This window comes from Stomoxys calcitrans, chromosome 2 (genome assembly GCF_963082655.1).
Source record: "Stomoxys calcitrans chromosome 2, idStoCalc2.1, whole genome shotgun sequence".
Taxonomy (NCBI): Eukaryota; Metazoa; Arthropoda; class Insecta; order Diptera; family Muscidae; genus Stomoxys; species Stomoxys calcitrans.
The window spans coordinates 131,017,618-131,036,918 of record NC_081553.1 but is presented as its reverse complement, the minus strand read 5'-3'; the positions used below and the strand labels follow the sequence as shown (position 1 = coordinate 131,036,918).

The 19,301-nt window shown below is 39.8% G+C and overlaps 1 protein-coding gene across 5 annotated transcripts in view; it reads right to left on the bottom strand.

Annotated features, from left to right (window-relative positions):
• Positions 1–19,301, bottom strand: part of LOC106093483 (RYamide receptor) — an 814,074-nt gene that overhangs the window by 86,556 nt on the left and 708,217 nt on the right. The window lies entirely within an intron of this gene.

Below are 19,301 nucleotides of genomic sequence, written 5' to 3'. Positions count from 1 at the left end.
TACCACTTAACCAGTCTCAGAAAAATGGTATATAATACGTACCACCTAGTCAAAAGGCGGTCCAAGTAGCAGTACCCAGCTGAAAAAACAATCAGGCACCATGAACCGATGGGTTGCCGTCTAAACTGTGTCACACTGGAGGCGACACGTTATCAAGTCGTATGCATCAGCTCGTCTGCGCAATCTGGCTAGAAGAATGCATACCCAAGGATAGGAACCTCAGTATACTATGTCCCGTACACAACCAAGAGGACAAGACGGAATGCCCCAACTACATGTGCTTCCCGCATACAAGATACTATCGGGCGTACTGTGTGATAGATTAAAACCTAAAGTCAGTGAAATAGTTGGACCCTATCAATGCGGCCTTAGGTTAGGTTAGGTTTAAGTGGCGGTCTGCCATCAAACTCACTTAGACGTTTTCGTCCATTGTGATACCACAGGAACAGAACCATTCAAATCGCTTTAAAAAGTCCAATAACTTGCAAATTTTCATATCTGCTAAATCAGAGAGGTTCTCAAAGAAATGAGAACCTAATTGGATCTCCTTCTAACTGCTAGTGCGGGGCACACACACAGAAGGTGTTCTATTGTCTCTTCTTCATCAATGTCCCTACAGCTTCTGCAGAAGTCGCTACTGGCAACCTTCAGTCTGTCAGCATGTTTTCCGATTGGACACTGACGTCTATTCTAGCCAATGACAGCAAGGCAGTAGACCTCTTTAAGGCTAGATTAGGTCACATAGTTTTGGAATGCTCACAGCCCTCTCTTTGCAGCCATCTATCATTCGTTGTCCTTAGGGCCTGATCCTGAAAACTTGTCTTATATGTCGTTAGAGGCATACCCACAGATTCAAGTGTCCCTGGAATGTGTAGGGTAGTTCCTAGTCTCGCAAGCTCATCCACTTTACAATTCCCTGGCATATCTCTGTGGCCCGGCACCCAGAACAGGAGAATTTTGAACTGTTCAGCCATCTCGTTGAGAGATCTGCGACAGCCGAAGGCGGGTTTTGTGTTCAGAAATACGTTATCCAGGGATTTAATCGCTGCCTGGCTGTCTGAGAAGATAATGACATTATATCATAGCCATTCCACCACTTCCTCAATTGCAAGGATCTCTGCTTGAAACTCACTGCATTGGTCGGCTAACCTTTACGACATGACCAGTTCTAGATCTTTAGGGTATACCCCAAAGCCCATCTGATCGTTTAGTTAGGAACCATCCGTATAAAAATCTATGCAACTTCTGTTACCAGGGATATCGTAGTTCCAATCGGTTCTATCAGGAATAGTGGTACAGTAATTTGTATCCAAAAGCGGCTGTAAACCACACTGCCTGGAACATCGGATATTGTATCGGATGTCCGTAGCCGCCACATGACTAATTACAATAGAAAGCTCCCTTAACCTCGCGGCAGTGCAATTTGGGTAGCCACAATGTCCAGAGACATAAGATGAAGCATTAAATTCGGTGCATCAGATGGTGTCTGTCGGTTAAACATTGAGCATTAGGTGGATTTTTGAAGCGCCGTCCACCAAACAACAACACCATATAGCATTATAGGTCTGACATCTGCAGTATATACCCAATCCATGACACGCGGTGTAAACCCCCAACTTTTGCCAATGGCTCTCTTGCTGGTGTATAGGGCAAGAGTTGCCTTTCTTGCCCTTTCCAAATTTTGGATTTGAAGTTCAATTTCCTGTCCAGCAAAACAATTATTTTGCGCTTTCTATTTACGGAACATTTCTCCATCCAAGGAGACAGGATCCACTGTAGGCAACTTATATCTCCTGCTGTCTTGCACGGATTTATACCCAAACCACTTTCGGTAGCCCACATTGCTGTTGCACTTAGAGCTTCCTGAAGTATATCTCTTAGAGTATTGAGAAACTTTCCCCTAATCGCAATTGCCACGTTATCAGCATACGCGACCACTTTTACGCCTTTTTCTTCCAGAGACAATAATGTATTGTAATGGCTATATTCCAAAGTAGAGGGGACAATACAGCTCCTTGAGGAGTTCCTCTATTGACCCATCTTTTTAGATCCACAGCCTAGAGGCCTCAGATGTATCCTCCACGGAGCATTCTGCAAATCCTCTAACCAGGATTTGTTCTGAGCCTTTCTAAGCCCGCCCTTATATTTTCTTAGCTCAGCCTTATAGATGCCCCAATCGTGTGGTGCTCTTGTGGCTTTTGCTCTGTTGAAGAGTTTTCTGCAGTCCTTCCTTAGACCAACCACCTCTGGGGTCCACCATGGCGGTCTCTGTCCGCCCCTTGGCTTGGCACTAGGGCATGTTGATACAAGCGAGTCATTCAGGGCCTTCGTGATCCGCTTCACCACTATATCCTATATCTTTATCCTCCGTAGTTTCCACTTCCTTTTCTAGTCTAGAAGGGATAGTAGTGCAGAATTTGTGCCGAAATTTATCCCAATCCGCCTTTCTTCTGTTTAGCCGAGGGACCACTACTTCAGAATTTTCTCCAAGGCTAAAGCTAATATAACGATAATCAGAAAAGCCGTGGTCATCCCACACATTCCAGTCGCATATTCTTCCACTTATATCTTCCAATGCAAAGGTAATGTCTAGTACCACCTGCCTGTTTCTGGTAATAAAGGTCGGTTTATTCTCTTTATTACAAATCGCCAGATTGCAGCTTATAGTATATTCAATAAGCAGCTCACCGGCAGTGCGGCCTTAGACCCGGTAAATCCGCCATTGAAACCAATAAGGATAATTCGACAACTACCATCTTTTTCATCGCCTATGAAGCCAATTTCGATAGCCCTGAGTTTGGTATCCCTGCAAAACTGATACGATTTTGTAGGATGAGGCTTGCTGATACACGTTCCAGTTAAAATGATAAGATCCTCTACGAACCGTTCAATTTCAAAGGAGATTTCAGACAGGGAGATAGCCTATCGTGTGATGTTTTTAATATCCTGTTGGAGAAGATTGTACGAGATGCAGATATGAATGGTATGATGTGAATCTCAAGATGCAGATGTGAATGGCATGGGACACTACTCACAAGAGAACATACACCCGAACAGATAAAAAAAGTTGAGAACTGCTACTTTGAGCTAGTCAGCAACTTTATCTACCTTCGCACCGCAGTGAACGAAACAAATGACACCAATTTTGAAATGAAGCAAAGAATAATATTGCCAAAGAGATGCTGCTTGGGAATGAGCAAGGAGTTCAGGAGCAATCTTTCGGCACAATAAAAGACACTGATACTACCCGTATTGTTGGATGGCTCCGAAAGCAGATGAGGGAGTGTTTTGGACTGTTTGAAAAAAAAGGTCCTTCGTAAAATATATGGACCAGTCTCAGTATGCGTTGTTGGAGAATATAGGCATCGTAAGACCAAAGGCTCTCTGTCATCCGTTACCCTTTTGGCCTTATCGCGAATATTTAGCTTTCATGTCGCTAGAGGCATACCAAGAAATTTCAGTTCCATTGGAATTTTTAAGATATTTCCTAGTCCAGCAAGTTCAACAGCTCTACAATTCCCAGGGATATCTTGGTGCCCGTTACCCAAAACAGGTAATCCGTACACCCAACTTGTTGCGAGATCTGTGAAAGTCATGGATGGGTTTTGAATTCAGTAATATGTATGTTTTCCAGAGATTTATTGTGCGCTCTAAATACTAAAATGTAACCTCGAAAAATCTTATATATAATATAAATTGATATATAATCAATTTGTGTTTGTTTGTAGATTTGTTTGTATGTTTGTGTGTTCCTTATAGACTCAGAAACGGCTGAACCGATTTTCTTGAAATTTTCACACATGGTGTATAATGACCCTGTGGTGAAAATAGGGTACTACATTGTTTGATATCTAAAGGGGGGCGGACCCTCCCCCTTACCCAAATTTTTAGAAACGCCAGATCTTGGAGATGGTGATGCGATTTAAGCGAAATTTTGTGAGAGCACACACATCATATAGTACCTTAAAAATAAAAAGTTGGTATCCAAATTTCGGATGGGGTACCTAGGGGGGCCGCCCCACCATGGCAATATGGGACTCAAATGAAAGGTATTTGCGAGTAGAATACGAATCTGATATATGTGGGACCACGTTTCTGGGGGTCCACCCCTTTCCCAACGAACCCCCCAAACAGGACTTATTTACTGACCATGGGTATAAGGGGCTTAAATAAAAGGTATTTGAATTTAGAATACAAATCTGATATCCAAATATGGGACCAAGTGTTTGGGTGGCCGCCTCTCACCAAAAACATCCTCCAAAGGGGACAAATTTACGACCACAGCAATATGGGGCTCAAATGAAAGGTCTTTGGGAGTAAAGCACGAATTTGATATCAATATTCGGGAAAAGTGTCTATGGGGCCACCCCACCCCCACAACACCACCCAAATAGTAAGTATTTTCTGACTATTCCAATATGAGGCTCAAATAAGAGGGTTTTTAAAGTGGAACACGAATCCGATATATATTTTCAAGGCCAACTCACTGAGTGGCCGCCCATCCCCCAAAACACACCACCCAAGCCGGCCATGTTTGCCGACTATGGAAATATGGGGCTCCAATTAAAGTTATGTGGGAGTAGACCACGTATTTGATATCAACATTAGTGGCCAACTGTTTAGCGGACGTCCCACCACCATAACAACCCCCAAATAGGACGTATTTGCTAACTAAGACAATTTGGGTCTTAAAGAGAGTGGAATTAAATATTTATAGTTTTTAAGGGCCAATACCCCAAACCGGACATATTTGCTGACTTTTGCAATAAGGAGTTTAAATGAGATTAGAAAACGAATTTGATATCCAATTTTGAGGGCAATGGTAATATGGGATTCAAAATAAATGATATATGATAATAGAAGACGTTGCTGATATATTTTCCGGGCTTAGTGTTTGGGTGACAACCCTAATCCCCAAAAACACCCCTAAATCGGACATATTTCCCAACCATGGCAATATGGGAATCAAATGAAAGGTATTTGCGAGTAGAATACAATTCTGATACCCAAATGTGGGACCACGTTTCTGGGGGTCCACACCTTCCCCAAACAGGACTTATATTTACTGACCATGGGAATATGGGGCTCAAATAAAAGGTATTTGAGTGTAGAATTAGAATCTGATATCCAAATATGAGACCAAGTGTTTGGGGGGCCGCCTCTCCCCTAAAACCTCCCCCACAGGGGACACATTTACTACCATAGCCAAATGGGGCTCAAATGAAAGGTCTTTGGGAGTAAAGCACAAATCTGATATCAATATTCGGGAAAAGTGTCTATGGGGCCACCTCACCCCCACCTCACCCCCACCTTAAAACACTCCCCAAGCCGGTCATGTTTGTCGACTATGGAAATGTGGGGCTCAAATTAAAGGTATTTGGGAGTAGGCCACATATCTTATATCAACATTAGGGACCAACTGTCTAGGGGACGTCCCACCACCATAACAACCCCCAAATAGGACGTATTTGCTCATCAAGACAATTTGGGTCGTAAAGAGAGTGGAACAAAATATTTATAGTTTTTAGGACCAATACTCCAAACCGGACATATTTGCTGACTTTTGCAATAAGGAGTTTGAATGAGATTTGAAAACAAAGTTGATATCCAATTTTGAGGCCAATGACAATATGGGGTTCAAAAAAATGATACATAGATATATGAGAATAGAGCACGTTGCTGATATATTTTCCGGGCTTAGTGTTTGGGTGACCACCCTAATCCCCAAAATATCCCTAAATCGGCCATATATACCGATCATGTCAATGTGGAGCTTAAATGAAAGGTATTGGGGGGTAGAGGAAGAATTGATACCAATTTTCGGGATAAATTTTCTGGGGTTCAACCCCTTTTCCAAGATATGGGGTTCATATAAATGATATATAGATATAAGAGAATAGAGCACGTTGCTGATATATTTTCCGGGCTTAGTGTTTGGGCGACCACCCTAATCCCCAAAACACCACTAAATTGGCCATATTTACCGACCATGTCAATGTGGAGATTAAATGAAAGGTATTGGGGGGTAGAGCAAGAATTGATACCCACTTTCGGGACCAATTTTCTGGGGGTCATCCCCTTTCCCAAATACCCCACAAGCAGCAATTTTTTAGTGACCATCGCAAAATGGGGCTCAAAGAAAGGCATTTGGGAGTAGAATACGAATTTGATATCCAAATTTAGGACAATGTATTTAGGGCATCACCCCTTTCCCAAAACACCCCGCAAAGGGTAAAAATTTTTCGACCATGCCAATATGTAGTATTTAAGATTAGAAAACGAATTTGATAACCTATTTTGGGCCATGTGTTTGGGGGACGCCTCATCGTGTAAACTCCCCTAAACCAATGGCAATATGGGGTTTAAATAAATGGTTTTTGAAAGAAGAGCGCGATGCTGACTTTTTTCAGGGCCAAATGCCTAGGGGAACAACTCATCCCCGAAAACACCCCTAAATCAGACAACATGAGAGTAGTGGGCTGAAATAAAGTATTTTAAAAATGGAGTACACCTTACATCAAAACTTAAATTCGTAGACCAATAAATATCATGTGGGATTCAGATAACGGCACTTATATTGTTAAACTGTTAGTCAAGCGATATACTACTTTCGTAGCATGGTATTTCACTAAAAGATCTTTAATTGTCGAAAATAAATATTCCAAGGAAAATTTTGTTCCGTATAAAGTAAAAGAAGGCGCAGCGGAGCGGTCCCGGGTCAGCTAGTAAAATAAAAATCAGGAATTCCGTGCTACTTACAAAATCCCTAATTGTTTTTCATACCACGCTCTTAAGTTGGTACATGAATGGTATTGTGTCCCCACCTAAAATTTGGCACAGTGACTTATTTTAGGCTTTTCTACATCCGTGTCGTATATGATTCAGAACGGTTTATTTTTGAGATATAGCTACTAAAAAGACCAATATTTTGCTATACGTAATTGAACAATGACATGTACTTATTAGTATTTGGTCCGAATCGGTACATATAGCGATATAGCAGCAATGGGGCATAAGGTATGAATTTCTAACCGGATTTTGACGAAAGGTGGTTTACATAAATCCCCGAGGTGGTGCGTGTCCAAAGTTCGGCCCGACCGAACTTAACGCCTTTTTCCTTGTTTGATTAGTTTTTGTGGTAAATCTCTCCTTTCCTTGAAGCCGTGGTTTCTGTGTCCTACTAATAACATACATTATTGTAAAAATTTAATTGCAATTGAAACAGCTTTAATTTGTCTTTTCTTTACTAAGTTTTTACTTTTATACCCTCCACAATAGGATGGGGGTATACTAATCTAGTCATTCCATTTGTAACACCTTGAATTATTGATCTGCGACCCCATTAAGTATACATATTCCGGATCGTCTCTAGATTCTGATTTGATCTAGCCATGTCCGACCGTCCGCCCGTCTGTCGAAATCACGATAGCGGTCGAACGCGTAAAGCTAGCCGGAGTGTTCTGTGCATGGAGTGTTCTGTGACGACTTCCAACAACTGTGCCGAGTACGGTCCAAATCTGTCAATAACCTTATATAGCGTTCTCTCGATTATACTTGTTCGGTTCCTAGAAGCTTAAATTTTGCTAGTTTGATAGAAGTTTGTAATCTAGAATAAAATTATGCCTTGAACTTAATTTAGTATGCATACATTTTTAGGTGTATTCCAAAGATTCGGCCCGGCCGAACTTAGCACGTTTTTACTTGGTTTTCTTAAAATTGCAAATTGCAAATTTGCACATGAACATTTCACTAAGGAATTGATTCAAACTTCTCAATTCTCAAATATCACGGAGTGCTTTCGGATTCAAATTTTAAGCTCAATAATAGGGGGCCTTCTTTTTATAGCCGAGTCGGAACGTCGTGCCGCAATGCGACACCTCTTAAGGGAGAAGTTTTAACATGGCATAGTACCTCACTAATGTCGCCAGCATTAGGAGGAAATAACCACCGCTGAAAATTTTTTCTGATGTTTCGCCAGTATTCGAACCCTGGCGTTTACCGTCATAGGCGGACATGCTAACCTTTGCGCTACGGTGGCGCAGAGGTTAGTTAAAGTGATTAGAATTTAACACTGTTTAATTTATTTTATTACAAATCATTCATACTCCTATTTTTTTGAACAAGGCCATGGAGTGATCAAACGAGAAAACAATCCATGGCACCAAAAGTATAAAATTTATAATGTACTCTTATAAGTTATTTTAATTGCTATATACTCTTCTAAGTTCTCTTAAAATAACACTTGATATGGATATAGATGTGCCAGCAATTTTGACTTTTCAAAATATGGGGAAGCAGCACTTCTATTATTTTGAACATAGCTGTATATTCGTTTTGGCTGAAATCCGTGATAAGTATGGTCCATTTAGCAATTGTTATGTGATTTTACTGAAATTATCCTCGTAATGTTTCCTTATGGCTTCCATATTAGATTCGACCCAGTCTAGCTTTAAGCATTTTTGCTTGTTTATATTTAAAGCATATTTCAACTTTTATGATCGAGCTTAAATTAACGAATCTGCACGCACATATGACTTCAGTCACAATTGTCAATTTGGCTATGAATAATAATACTTGATTCGAAGGCACAGCTGAGTGTTCCCTTCGATTTGCATGAACCATATTTCTATTGATTTTGTTTTTTTTAATTTTTTTGTATTGAAATTCTGACTTTTCTATTGTAAAAACCATTTCAATTTGAATAAATTTGCCAACCATCTCGATATTTACACCCTTCTCATCTGGAAACTGCTTCACAACACTTACGAGCTGTGTTGATTCCTAATGACAGAACGTCCATTAGGATGCGTGTCTCAAGACTAATGGAAAGGGCTAATAAAACCCTTTAAACACTTATGAATTCCGCCCTTAATGGTCTGAGGCATGTTGTCGAATAAAGCCGCCATCATCATCTTTACATAAGGAATTCGGGTTGCTTTTGCAGCCAAGTCAAATTTATTTTGCATATTTTATTGGCACCACAAAACGAACGAAAAAACAAATAAGCAAATATGACTCGTAAAAGGAATTCCATTTATTTTTTTTTTTTATTATTAATTCCCGAAAAGGGGATGGAATTCCTAAAGAAACAGCAAACAATAAGAAAACACTCAACTTTATAAAACGCTCTTCGGTGCGAAAAGAGCAGAAAGGTCAAAAGTCAACAGTCGTATAGTCCAGCCCAAACCTGTTTTTTGGGATAAAACTACGTTGCATGCTACAATTTTTTTGCGTAGACTAGGGCTTCTTAAATGTGTTCCAACAAGCAGCACCAACTCTTAGCCGTTTAACTAAAAAATTTTTAGAATTTTTAAACAATTACTTTAAAAAGTCTATAAGTTAATGTTTCTCTGGTTTCCTTCACAATTTTTATTAAAGAGAAAAATGATTCAAAATTGTTATTTGTGCCATTATAGAGACCCAGAATTGCAATTCTCCCATTGTATTCAAATAACTCAAATTCTAAATTTAAACAAGGACTGTAGTACACTCATAGAAAAAAGTCTGCTGATAATAACAAACACTGTCTGCTGACTGTTAGTAGTTATTTTTGTTACTATTACTGTAGTAGTTCCGCTGTTATAGCAAAATATTTGCAATTTCAGAACATCAGACTACCTACTTATGTTTGCTGATAATATTTGCTGCCCAATATGTGATGGTGTTGTTAGGGGGAGAGTAAAATAAAATTAATTAAAACAAGTAAAAGCGTGCTAAGTTCGGCCGGGCCGAATTTTATATACCCTCCACCATGGATCGCATATGTCGAGCTCTTTCCACGGTATCTCTTTTTAAGCAAACAAAGGATAAAAGAATATTGAATATTGGAAACCATAATAGAAGTCATTGTGTAAAATTTCAGCCAAATCTAGTAAGAATTGCGCACTTAAGGGGCTGAAGAAGTATAATAGGGAGATCGGTTTATAAGGGAGCTGTATTAGGCTACAAACCGATTCATACCATATTCGACGCGTATGTTAAAGGTCATGGGAGAAGCCAAAATTTCAGCCAAATCGGATAATACTTGCGCCCTTCAGAGGCTCAAGAACTCAAGATTCCATATCGGTTTATATGGCAGCTATATCAGGCTAATGAACGATTTGAACTATTCTTAGCACACCGCTCGCAAACTTTCAGCTAAATCGGATAATTACTTACTGTAGAGGCTCAAGAAGTCAAGACCCCAGATCGGTTTAAATGGCAGCTATATCAGGTTATGAAGCGATTTGATCCATTCTTAATACAGTTGTTGGAAGTCATAACAAAACACCTCATGCAAAATTTCAGCCATATCGGATAATAATTGCGTCCTCTAGAGGCTCAAAAAGTCAAGACCCCAGATCGGTTTATAAGGCAGCTATATCAGGTTATCGACCAATTTGTACTTTTAGCACAGTTGTTGAATGTCATAACAAAACACCTCATGCAAAATTTCAGCCAAATCGGTAGGAATTGCTCCCTGTAGAGGATCAAGAAGCCAAGACCCCAGATCGGTTTATATGGCAGCTATATCATGTTATGGACCGATTTGAACTTTTCTTAGCACAGTTGTTGAATGTCATAACAAAACACCTCACGCAAAATTTCAGCCAAATCGGTTAATAATTGCGTCCTCTAGTGGCTCAAGATGTCAAGACCCCAGATCGCTTTATATGGCAGCTATATCAGGTTATGGACCGATTTGAACTATTCTTAACAGAGTTAATGGAAGTCATAACAAAACACGTCGTGTAAAATTTCAGCCAAATCGGATAGGAATTGCGCATTCTAGACCTTCAGGACATCAAGACCCCAGATAGGTTTATAAGACAGCTATATCAGGTAATCGACCGATTTCAACCATACACAGCACAGTTGTTGGAAGTCATAATAAAACACCTCATGCAAAATTTTAGACAAATCGGATAAGAATTATGCCCTCTTGCCGCTCAAGAAGTCAAGATCCCAGATCGGTTTATATGGCAGCTATATCAAAACGTGGACCGATATAGCCCATTTACAATCCCAACCGACCTACACTAGAAGTATTCGTACAAAATTACAAACGGCCTGCTTTACTCCTTCTAAAGTTAGCGTGCTTTCGACAGACAGACGGACGGACATGGCTAGTTCGACTTAAAATGTCAGACGACCAAGAATATTTATACTTTATGGGGTCTTAGACGAATATTTCGAAGGGTTACAAACAGAATGACGAAATAATTATTCCCTCATCCTTCGGTGTTGGGTATAACAATTGTTGCCTGTTCGGCAGTAGTGCGTGTCCAATATTTTAGCAGATTTTTAGTTGAAACAGAACGAAATGTTCGCTATAACATCAGCATTTTGTTTGCTAAATAACAGTCATGTCTGCTCTCCCATTTTCAGCAGACAAAAACTGCTGATTGCAAACATTTTTGCTATATTGAACAACAAATTTCGTTGCGTGTAGAGTCACCGTACCTCATTGAAATGCGACCAATTAACACATCTTGCATTTTCAAAACAACTAACTAAGAAACTAATTATTTGTAAATAGAGCCTGCAGAGCCTTTGAAATTTCAAATTACCGTGTACAAGACGCCGGACACTGTAATGTTTCTTTCAATTTACAAAGGTAAAAACTAATTGGAAACTTTAATTATGGGTGCCATACACAATTTTACCTTAAATAAAAGGCAACGCATAACAGCTAAGGAGTTTTCCATGAAATAGCTTTTGAGCATACATCCTACACAGTGGGAGTATTTTTTCCATAATATTCATGTGGTCATTGGAATATTGAAATAAATTATCTAAAGAGAAATCATTATTGTTTTGGTATTTAAGACCCGAAAACTTCGTATTTAGTGAACATTAGTGAACCTCTGTGGCCGAATCTTCATGACCGAGTACTCATCTTCTAGATGATCTGATCCAGAGAGCTGCAACGAGTATGATTATGTAGGCTTAAACATCTGTTTTGAAAAATGAGTGAAATCAATCATGGGCACAAGTGAAACAAGTCTATTCAACACGCTCAAAACGCAACGAAAATGTTGTGATTCAACAACGAAGTGAAGCACTTGTTTCAATCGAACAACTCACATGCTCGTTTTGCTTTTAAAGCTCGTTCTTGATATGATTTTTCTGTTTGTTGTACTTGATTTGTTTAAAGTGCAAAGAACAAGTGTGATTGGAATCAAGTTACATAAATAGCCCTTCGCTTCAATAAATTAACACAGATTTATAAAACAAGTTCGGCCGGGCCGAATTTTATATAACCTCCACAATGCATCGCATTTGTTGAGTTACAATATTTTCCCGGCATCTCTTCTTAGGCAAGAAAAGGATAAAAGAAAAGATTTGCTCTGCTTTTAGAGCGACATCAAGATAAGGGCCGGTTTGGACCACATAAGAATAAGAATTGTTTCCTTTGGGGGCTCAAGAAGTAAAAAGAAAGATCGATTTATATGGGAGCTGTATCAGGCTGTAGACCAATTCAGACCATAACAAACACGTATGTTGATGGTCATGAGAGGATCTGTCGTACAAAAATTCAGGCAAATCGGATAAAAATTGCGACAACTAGAGGCTCAGGATCCCAGATCGGTTTATATGGCAGCTTTATCAGGTTATGAACCGATTTGAACCCTATTTGGCACAGTTGTTAAAAGTCATAATAAAATACGTGGTGCTAAATTTCAGCCAAACCGGATAGGAATTGCGTCCTCTAGAAGCCCAAGAAATCAAGCCCCAGATCGGTTTATATGGCAGCTATATTAGGTTATGGACCGATTTGAACCATACTTGGCACAGTTATTGGAAGTCATAGCGAAACACGTCGTGCAAAATTTGGCACAGTTGTTGAAAGTCATAATAAAATACGTCGTGCTAAATTTCAGCCAAATCGGAAAAGAATTGCGCCCTCTAGAGGCTCAAGAAGTCAAGTCCCCAGATCGATTTATATGGCAGCTATATCAAAACATGCACCGACTTGAACCATACTTGGCGGAGTTGTTAAGATGAGAATTGCGCCCTCTAGAGGCTCAAGAAGTCAAGACCCAAGATCGGTTTATATGGCAGCTATATCAAAACATAGACCGATATGGCCAATTTACAATCCCAACCGACCTACACTAATAAGAAGTTTTTGTGCAAAATTTCAAGCGCCTAGCTTTACTCCTTCGAAATTTAGCATGCTTTCGACAGACAGACGGACGGACATTGCTAGATCGATATAAAATGACATGACGATCAAGAATATATATACTTTATGGGGTCTCAGACGCATATTTCGAAGTGTTGTAAACAAAATGACGAAATTAGTATACCCCCATCCTATGGTGAAGGGTATAAAAAAACAATTGAGGTATCTTTTCCAATTTCACAGTTACAGAAAAATTTTGGCAATTTACGATTTTTGAACCCATATATAACATGTGTTTGTTGTTATTTTAAGTGTACGTGCACCGAGTTGGATGAATGTACGTAGAAAAATTAATTGTCCCGAACAAACTCGAATAGAAACAAAAAGTTCATTCAAGTTCATTTAATTCAAGATAGCTTGTTTGATCATCCCTCCTTACTGAGTGAAACGAGCGAGTACGAACATTCATGTTTGATTACTAATGAAGTGATTCGAACTCAATGTTCAGTTCGAACAAATACGAAACCAATCACTCTCCGTTCATCCACTCAAACAAAATCAGCAACATAAATCATGTTGCTGAACAAGTGTGCTTGAAAATTTTGCTACCTGCTACAGTTCTGGTCTAGAACAGACTGTATTAGGATATACATAATTACCTTTTTTAAAACGTTTTCCAATTTATTGTCTAGGACCCATAAAATGCAAATTTTGTAAACGATTTTACCAAAATATCCTTCCCGAATATAGGCTGGTAATAAATACCTACACTTTTCCAGTAAGTGTTAGATACCTATTTGTGTTACAGGAATTCCTTTACTTGACATATTTCCTTCAAGGAAATACTGAAACTTTTTTGAAGTCCATAAAAGCTCTATTGTTTACCCGCTAATATTTGAAACATTGAGTTGTTTTAAATTTGAAATTGTAAACAGTAAGTAGTTTTAGGCCACCCGCTCAAATGTGGTAAAGATATGACTGTATTTAGATATAGCTGCCATGTAGACCGATCTGCCGATTTATGGGCTGAAGCCCATAAAAGCCTTATTTATTAACCGAATTCGCTGAAACTTGAAATAGTGCCTTATTTTGAGCGTTAGACTACCCACGCTGCAGGGGGTGACTTTACAGTTATCGCAGTCTGCAAAGTTTTTGGGGGTGATTCTAGACAGCAAATTGAATTTGAGGCTGAACATGGGGTCGAGTATTAGAAAGGCGTATGCGGCGTTGTATTCGTGCCAAAAGCTCGTAGGGAGTAAGTGGGGTTTGAGGTCCAGGCTTATGCACCGGTTGTTCTCGGCGATGTTGAGGGCAGTCCTAGCATATGGCCTTCACGTCTGCTGCACGGTGACGGTTTTTGCATCACATGCCCGAAACTTTAACAGGGTGTATAGAGTCGCTCTGAGATTTTTGTCTGGGGCTATGGGAACTACCGCGATTGGATCATTGGAAGTTATGTTGAGAATTCAGCCTATGGACTTGTTCATCAGGGAGATAGCGAAGAGGATTGTCACAGCTTGACTTGATTCGCGGATCACCGGCGGGATATTTGCAAGACTTCCAGATGGGAATGAACGTGATGGATAAAGGACTGCAGATAAACTTACCTACAATGGCGGAATGACAGAAAGTATTGGTTAGGTTTTCGGGCATTAGCATTTTTACAGATTGTAAAATGAAACAGGGTGTGGTATCTATTGTGGCGAACTCGATTTCAATGTCTCCTTGTGCATGAGGAATGATTGCAGCATCTTTCAAGCAGAGGTGTATGCGATGGCTGTAGCAGCGGAACTTGTGTTGTCTATGAATATCGAGCGATCAGAAATTCATATCTTCAACGACAGTCAAGCAACATTGAAGGCGTTAAATAATACGTGTGTGAGATCCAAGGTCATCAGCCCAATAACTTGCGAATATTCATAACCGCTAAATCAGACAGGTTCTCAAAGAAATGAGAACACGCACACAAAAGGTGTTCTATAGTCTATTCTTCTTCTGCTGGCAACCTTCAGTCTGTCAGCATGTTTTTCGATTACACAGTAACCTGTCATGACGGACACAATGACTGAGACGTCTATTTTAGCCAATGATAGAGCAGCAGTAGACCTTCTTAAGTCTAGATCTAGGCCACATAGTTTTGAATGCTCACAGTCCCCTCTTTGTGGCCATCTGTCATTCGTTGTTCTTCGGGCCTGATCCTGAAAACTTGGCTTACATGTCGCTAGAGGCATACCCACAGATTCCAGTATCCCTGGAATGTGTAGGGTAGTCTCGCAAGCTCGTTCTGGGACATCTCTGTGGCCCGGCACCCAGAACAGGTGAATTTTGAAATGGTCAGCCATCCCGTTGAGAGATCTGCGACAGTCGAGGGCGGTTTTTGTGTTCAGAAATACGTTCTCCAGGGATTTAATGGCTGCCTGGCTATCTGAGAAGTTATTTATGCTAATCGTCGTAATGACATTATGTCTTAGCAAGGATCTCCGCTTGATACACACTGCACTGTCCGTGCCGAATTTGGTACAAATCGGACCATATTTCGATATAGCTGCTTTGTGGGCATAAATTATGCATTTTAGCCGGATTATGACAAAAGCTGGTTTACATATATGCCCGAGGTGATGGGTATCCAAAGTTCGGCCCGGCCGAACTTAATACCTTTTTAATTGTTTTATTCTATCGCACAGTGCAACATCACGCTATCGCTGTACAATCGATACAACGATAGGAAATCTGGAAGGAATGCAAGAGGTTTCTGAACGAATACATGATACGACACTAGAGGTCAAGTGCGAGGTACTTCTGCCAGGGGCACAGTCTTGGATTGGCGGAATCCGGCAATGTCATCTGGAAGTTCATGCAACACAGATGGATCAAAACTAGAGAATAGAATGGACTTGGGGATCTATATTGACAAAATAGGGACTGAGATCTGTTTTCGACAGCCTGACCGTAATACAGTCCTGCAGTCGCAGATTCAGTAGGTCACGGAGTATGAGATTCAGTAGGTTACGGACAGTAAACTGGCAAACAGGGCAATAAAAACCAGGACGGTAAGGTCACTAACAGTCCTGGAGTGTAAGAAGGAGATAACCGCCTTCTCTGAGGATGGCACGATCCGCATTAATTGGGTGCTGGGTCAAAGCGGAGTAAGGGGGAATGAAAGAGCAGACGATTTGGCAGTGAAGGCCAGAGAACTGCCGTCAATAAACTTGGTTGGACTACGAGCTCACATATGCAAAATAGGTGCGGCAAGTGATAGCATGTGTGTAGCAGTGAAGATGATGAGAGGATGGAGCATTTCCTATGTCATTTCCAGACTTTCGTGACACTGTCAGACACAATACTAGTAGCACGGAATTCCTGACTTAGATTTTCTTTTTCGAGGTTACTTTTAATGTTTAGAACGCAGAACAAGCCGATGTATGTCCATATAGGCATGGGGCGGATTAATATACGCATCTTCATTTCGACCTAACGTAAGCGTCAAAGTTTATTGCAAATGGAGTTTGCAAATTGCAAATTTTGCCCATGAACATTCCATTAAGGTACAGGGGCAAACTTCTCACATATCAATGAGTGCAGTCCTATTCAAGTCTAAGCTCAATGATAAGGGGCCTCCTTTTTATAGCTGAGTCCGAACGGCGTGCCGCAGTGCAACACCTCTTTGGAGAGAAGTTTTACATGACATGGTCTCGCCAGGATTCGAAACCAGGCGTTCAGCGTCATAGGCGGACATGCTAACCTCTACGCTACGGTGACCGCCTAATGGAGTTTGCTTGTCGAATATTTCGTTTAGCTATTGGCCGGGACTATATTTGTTTTTCGCGAAATTTTTCTGTGATTTCTTCTTTTAGATAATAAATTTTGAAGCAAAAAAACTTGCTGATTCATTACGAAATTCCCTCATCACTTATGAAGAAATGTTCAAAAAAGTATATATGGTTGTCTTCTTACTGAAGAAAAATATGTGTGTTTCAACTGTGAAAAAGGTATATAGACCAGCCTTAATGAGGAATATAGACCAGCCTTGTACTCGAAAAAGTCAGTTATTGCCCTCAATCACTTAGCTAACGGCACAAAATCTTCCATTGTGCTCCATATAAGAAGGAAACTATTGGCCTGCTTGTAGTGTTTAAATACAAATTATGCGATTTCGCTGTAACAAAGTAAAATGGCAACAAAAAGAACAGCAAACACAAAAAATATGGAAAACTTGAATTGTTGCACCATTAACACCATTTAGGATGGCCGATAGTGTCAAGACGGACAGAAGGTGAAACGAAATAGCAGATGATGAACTTTTTCACAACTTGAAGGAAAACAAAAGCGAAACGTGCAGACACGCCAGCGATGACAACACCAACCATGGCCAGATGAACTTAAACTTCGTGCAACGATTGCATCACTTTCCAAAGAGGTAAGCAATGGAAAACTTTTGCAACCATCGAAAAATCTTTTTCTTTGTTCAGAAACAATAAAACAAAACTCGGCTCTCACTCGAAGACTTGCAAACGGAAAACGGGTAACACACGTGTGAAAAATTTCGCGCATCGTAAGGAAAACAAAGTCCAATGGGAAACAAATGCTATAGGGATGTACAATTTGAAATAAAATTGTCTGATAAATGCCCTTAAACCATAAATCTTAAGAAGTTTGCCAAAGTTCTATATTTTATACTCGCTATAATAGAGTGTATGATATAACGTTTTTATACCCACCACCGTAGGATAAGGGGTATATTCATTTAGTCATTCCGTTTGCAACACATCGAAATATCAATTTCCGTCTTAAAGTTCTAAGACGATTTAACGATGTCCGTGTGTCTGTCCGTCCGTCTGTTGTAATCACTCTAGAGCCTTCAAAAATTGAGATATTGAGCTGAAATTTGACACGTCTTTTCGATGCATGCTAGTTAAGTTCTTGAACGGGCCAAATCGGACCATATATGCATAAAGCTGCTATATAGACCGATTTTCCGATAAAGGTTCTAATGCCCATAAAAACTTTATTTGCTGAAATTTGAAACAGTGGATAGTTTAATTTTATTACCCGATTTCGCTGACATTTGAAGCAATGGGTTTCTGTAAGCCTCCCGACATCTGACGTAAATATGGTTCTGATCGGACTATATTTAAATATAGCTGTCATATAGACCGATCTCCTGATAAAGCGTCTAATGCCCATAAAAGCTTTATTTTTTATCCGATTTCACTCAAATTTGAAACAGTGGATTATTTTAAGCCTCCCGACATTTGGTCCAGATCGGACTATATTTAGATATAGCATATAGATCGATCTGCCGATAAAGGGTCTGAAGACCATAAAAGCTTTATTGTTTATACGATTTCGCTGAAATTTGAAATAGTGCGCAGTTTTAAGCCTCCCAAAATCTGACCCAAATATTGTACAGATTGGTCTATATTCAGATATAGCTGTCATATAGACCGATCAGCCGATAAGGGTCTGAAGCCCATAAAAACTTTATTTTTTAACCAATTTCGCTAAAATTTGAAATAGTGCGTTATTTTTAGCCTCCTGACACTCGACCTAATATGGTTCAGATCGGACTTTATTAAGATATAGTTCCCATATAGACCGATCTGCTGATAAAGGGACTGAAGCCCATAAAAGCTTTATTTCTTACCCTATTTCGCTAAAATTTGAAACAGTGAGTTTTTCTGAGCCTCACGATATCCGACTTTAATATGGTTTAGAATATCGGATTATTCATCGCCGGCCTTTTAATTATACACATAACTCTAAGATGATTAAGAAATATGCACGCGTTTGTTTGTCTGGCTGCTCGACTATCTGTATGTTAACGTAATCTCTTCTGAGACTTAAAAAATTAAGCTGTAGAGGTGAAACTTGATTCAGGTGCAATTTTTCCGATAGTTAGGAAATCTGCGTGTAGGGCCATTTCAGAATGTTACCTTCGCCTTATGTCGAACATTGCAGGTAGCTATCCTTTTCCCTTAGTTCCGCATTACTTCTGTAAAATTTACACACTTTTGACGACTATTGTCTATAAATGAATCCCTACCCAGTATAGGTGCCTGTTAAAAAAATATTCTCAGTCGCATACTCACCATATTTACTTCCGACATGAACAGTGAGATATTTTTGTGACATTGTTTCCCAAGATATCTTTTTAACAATAATTGTGGACATCTCGTTTGATGGTGTCGTTATT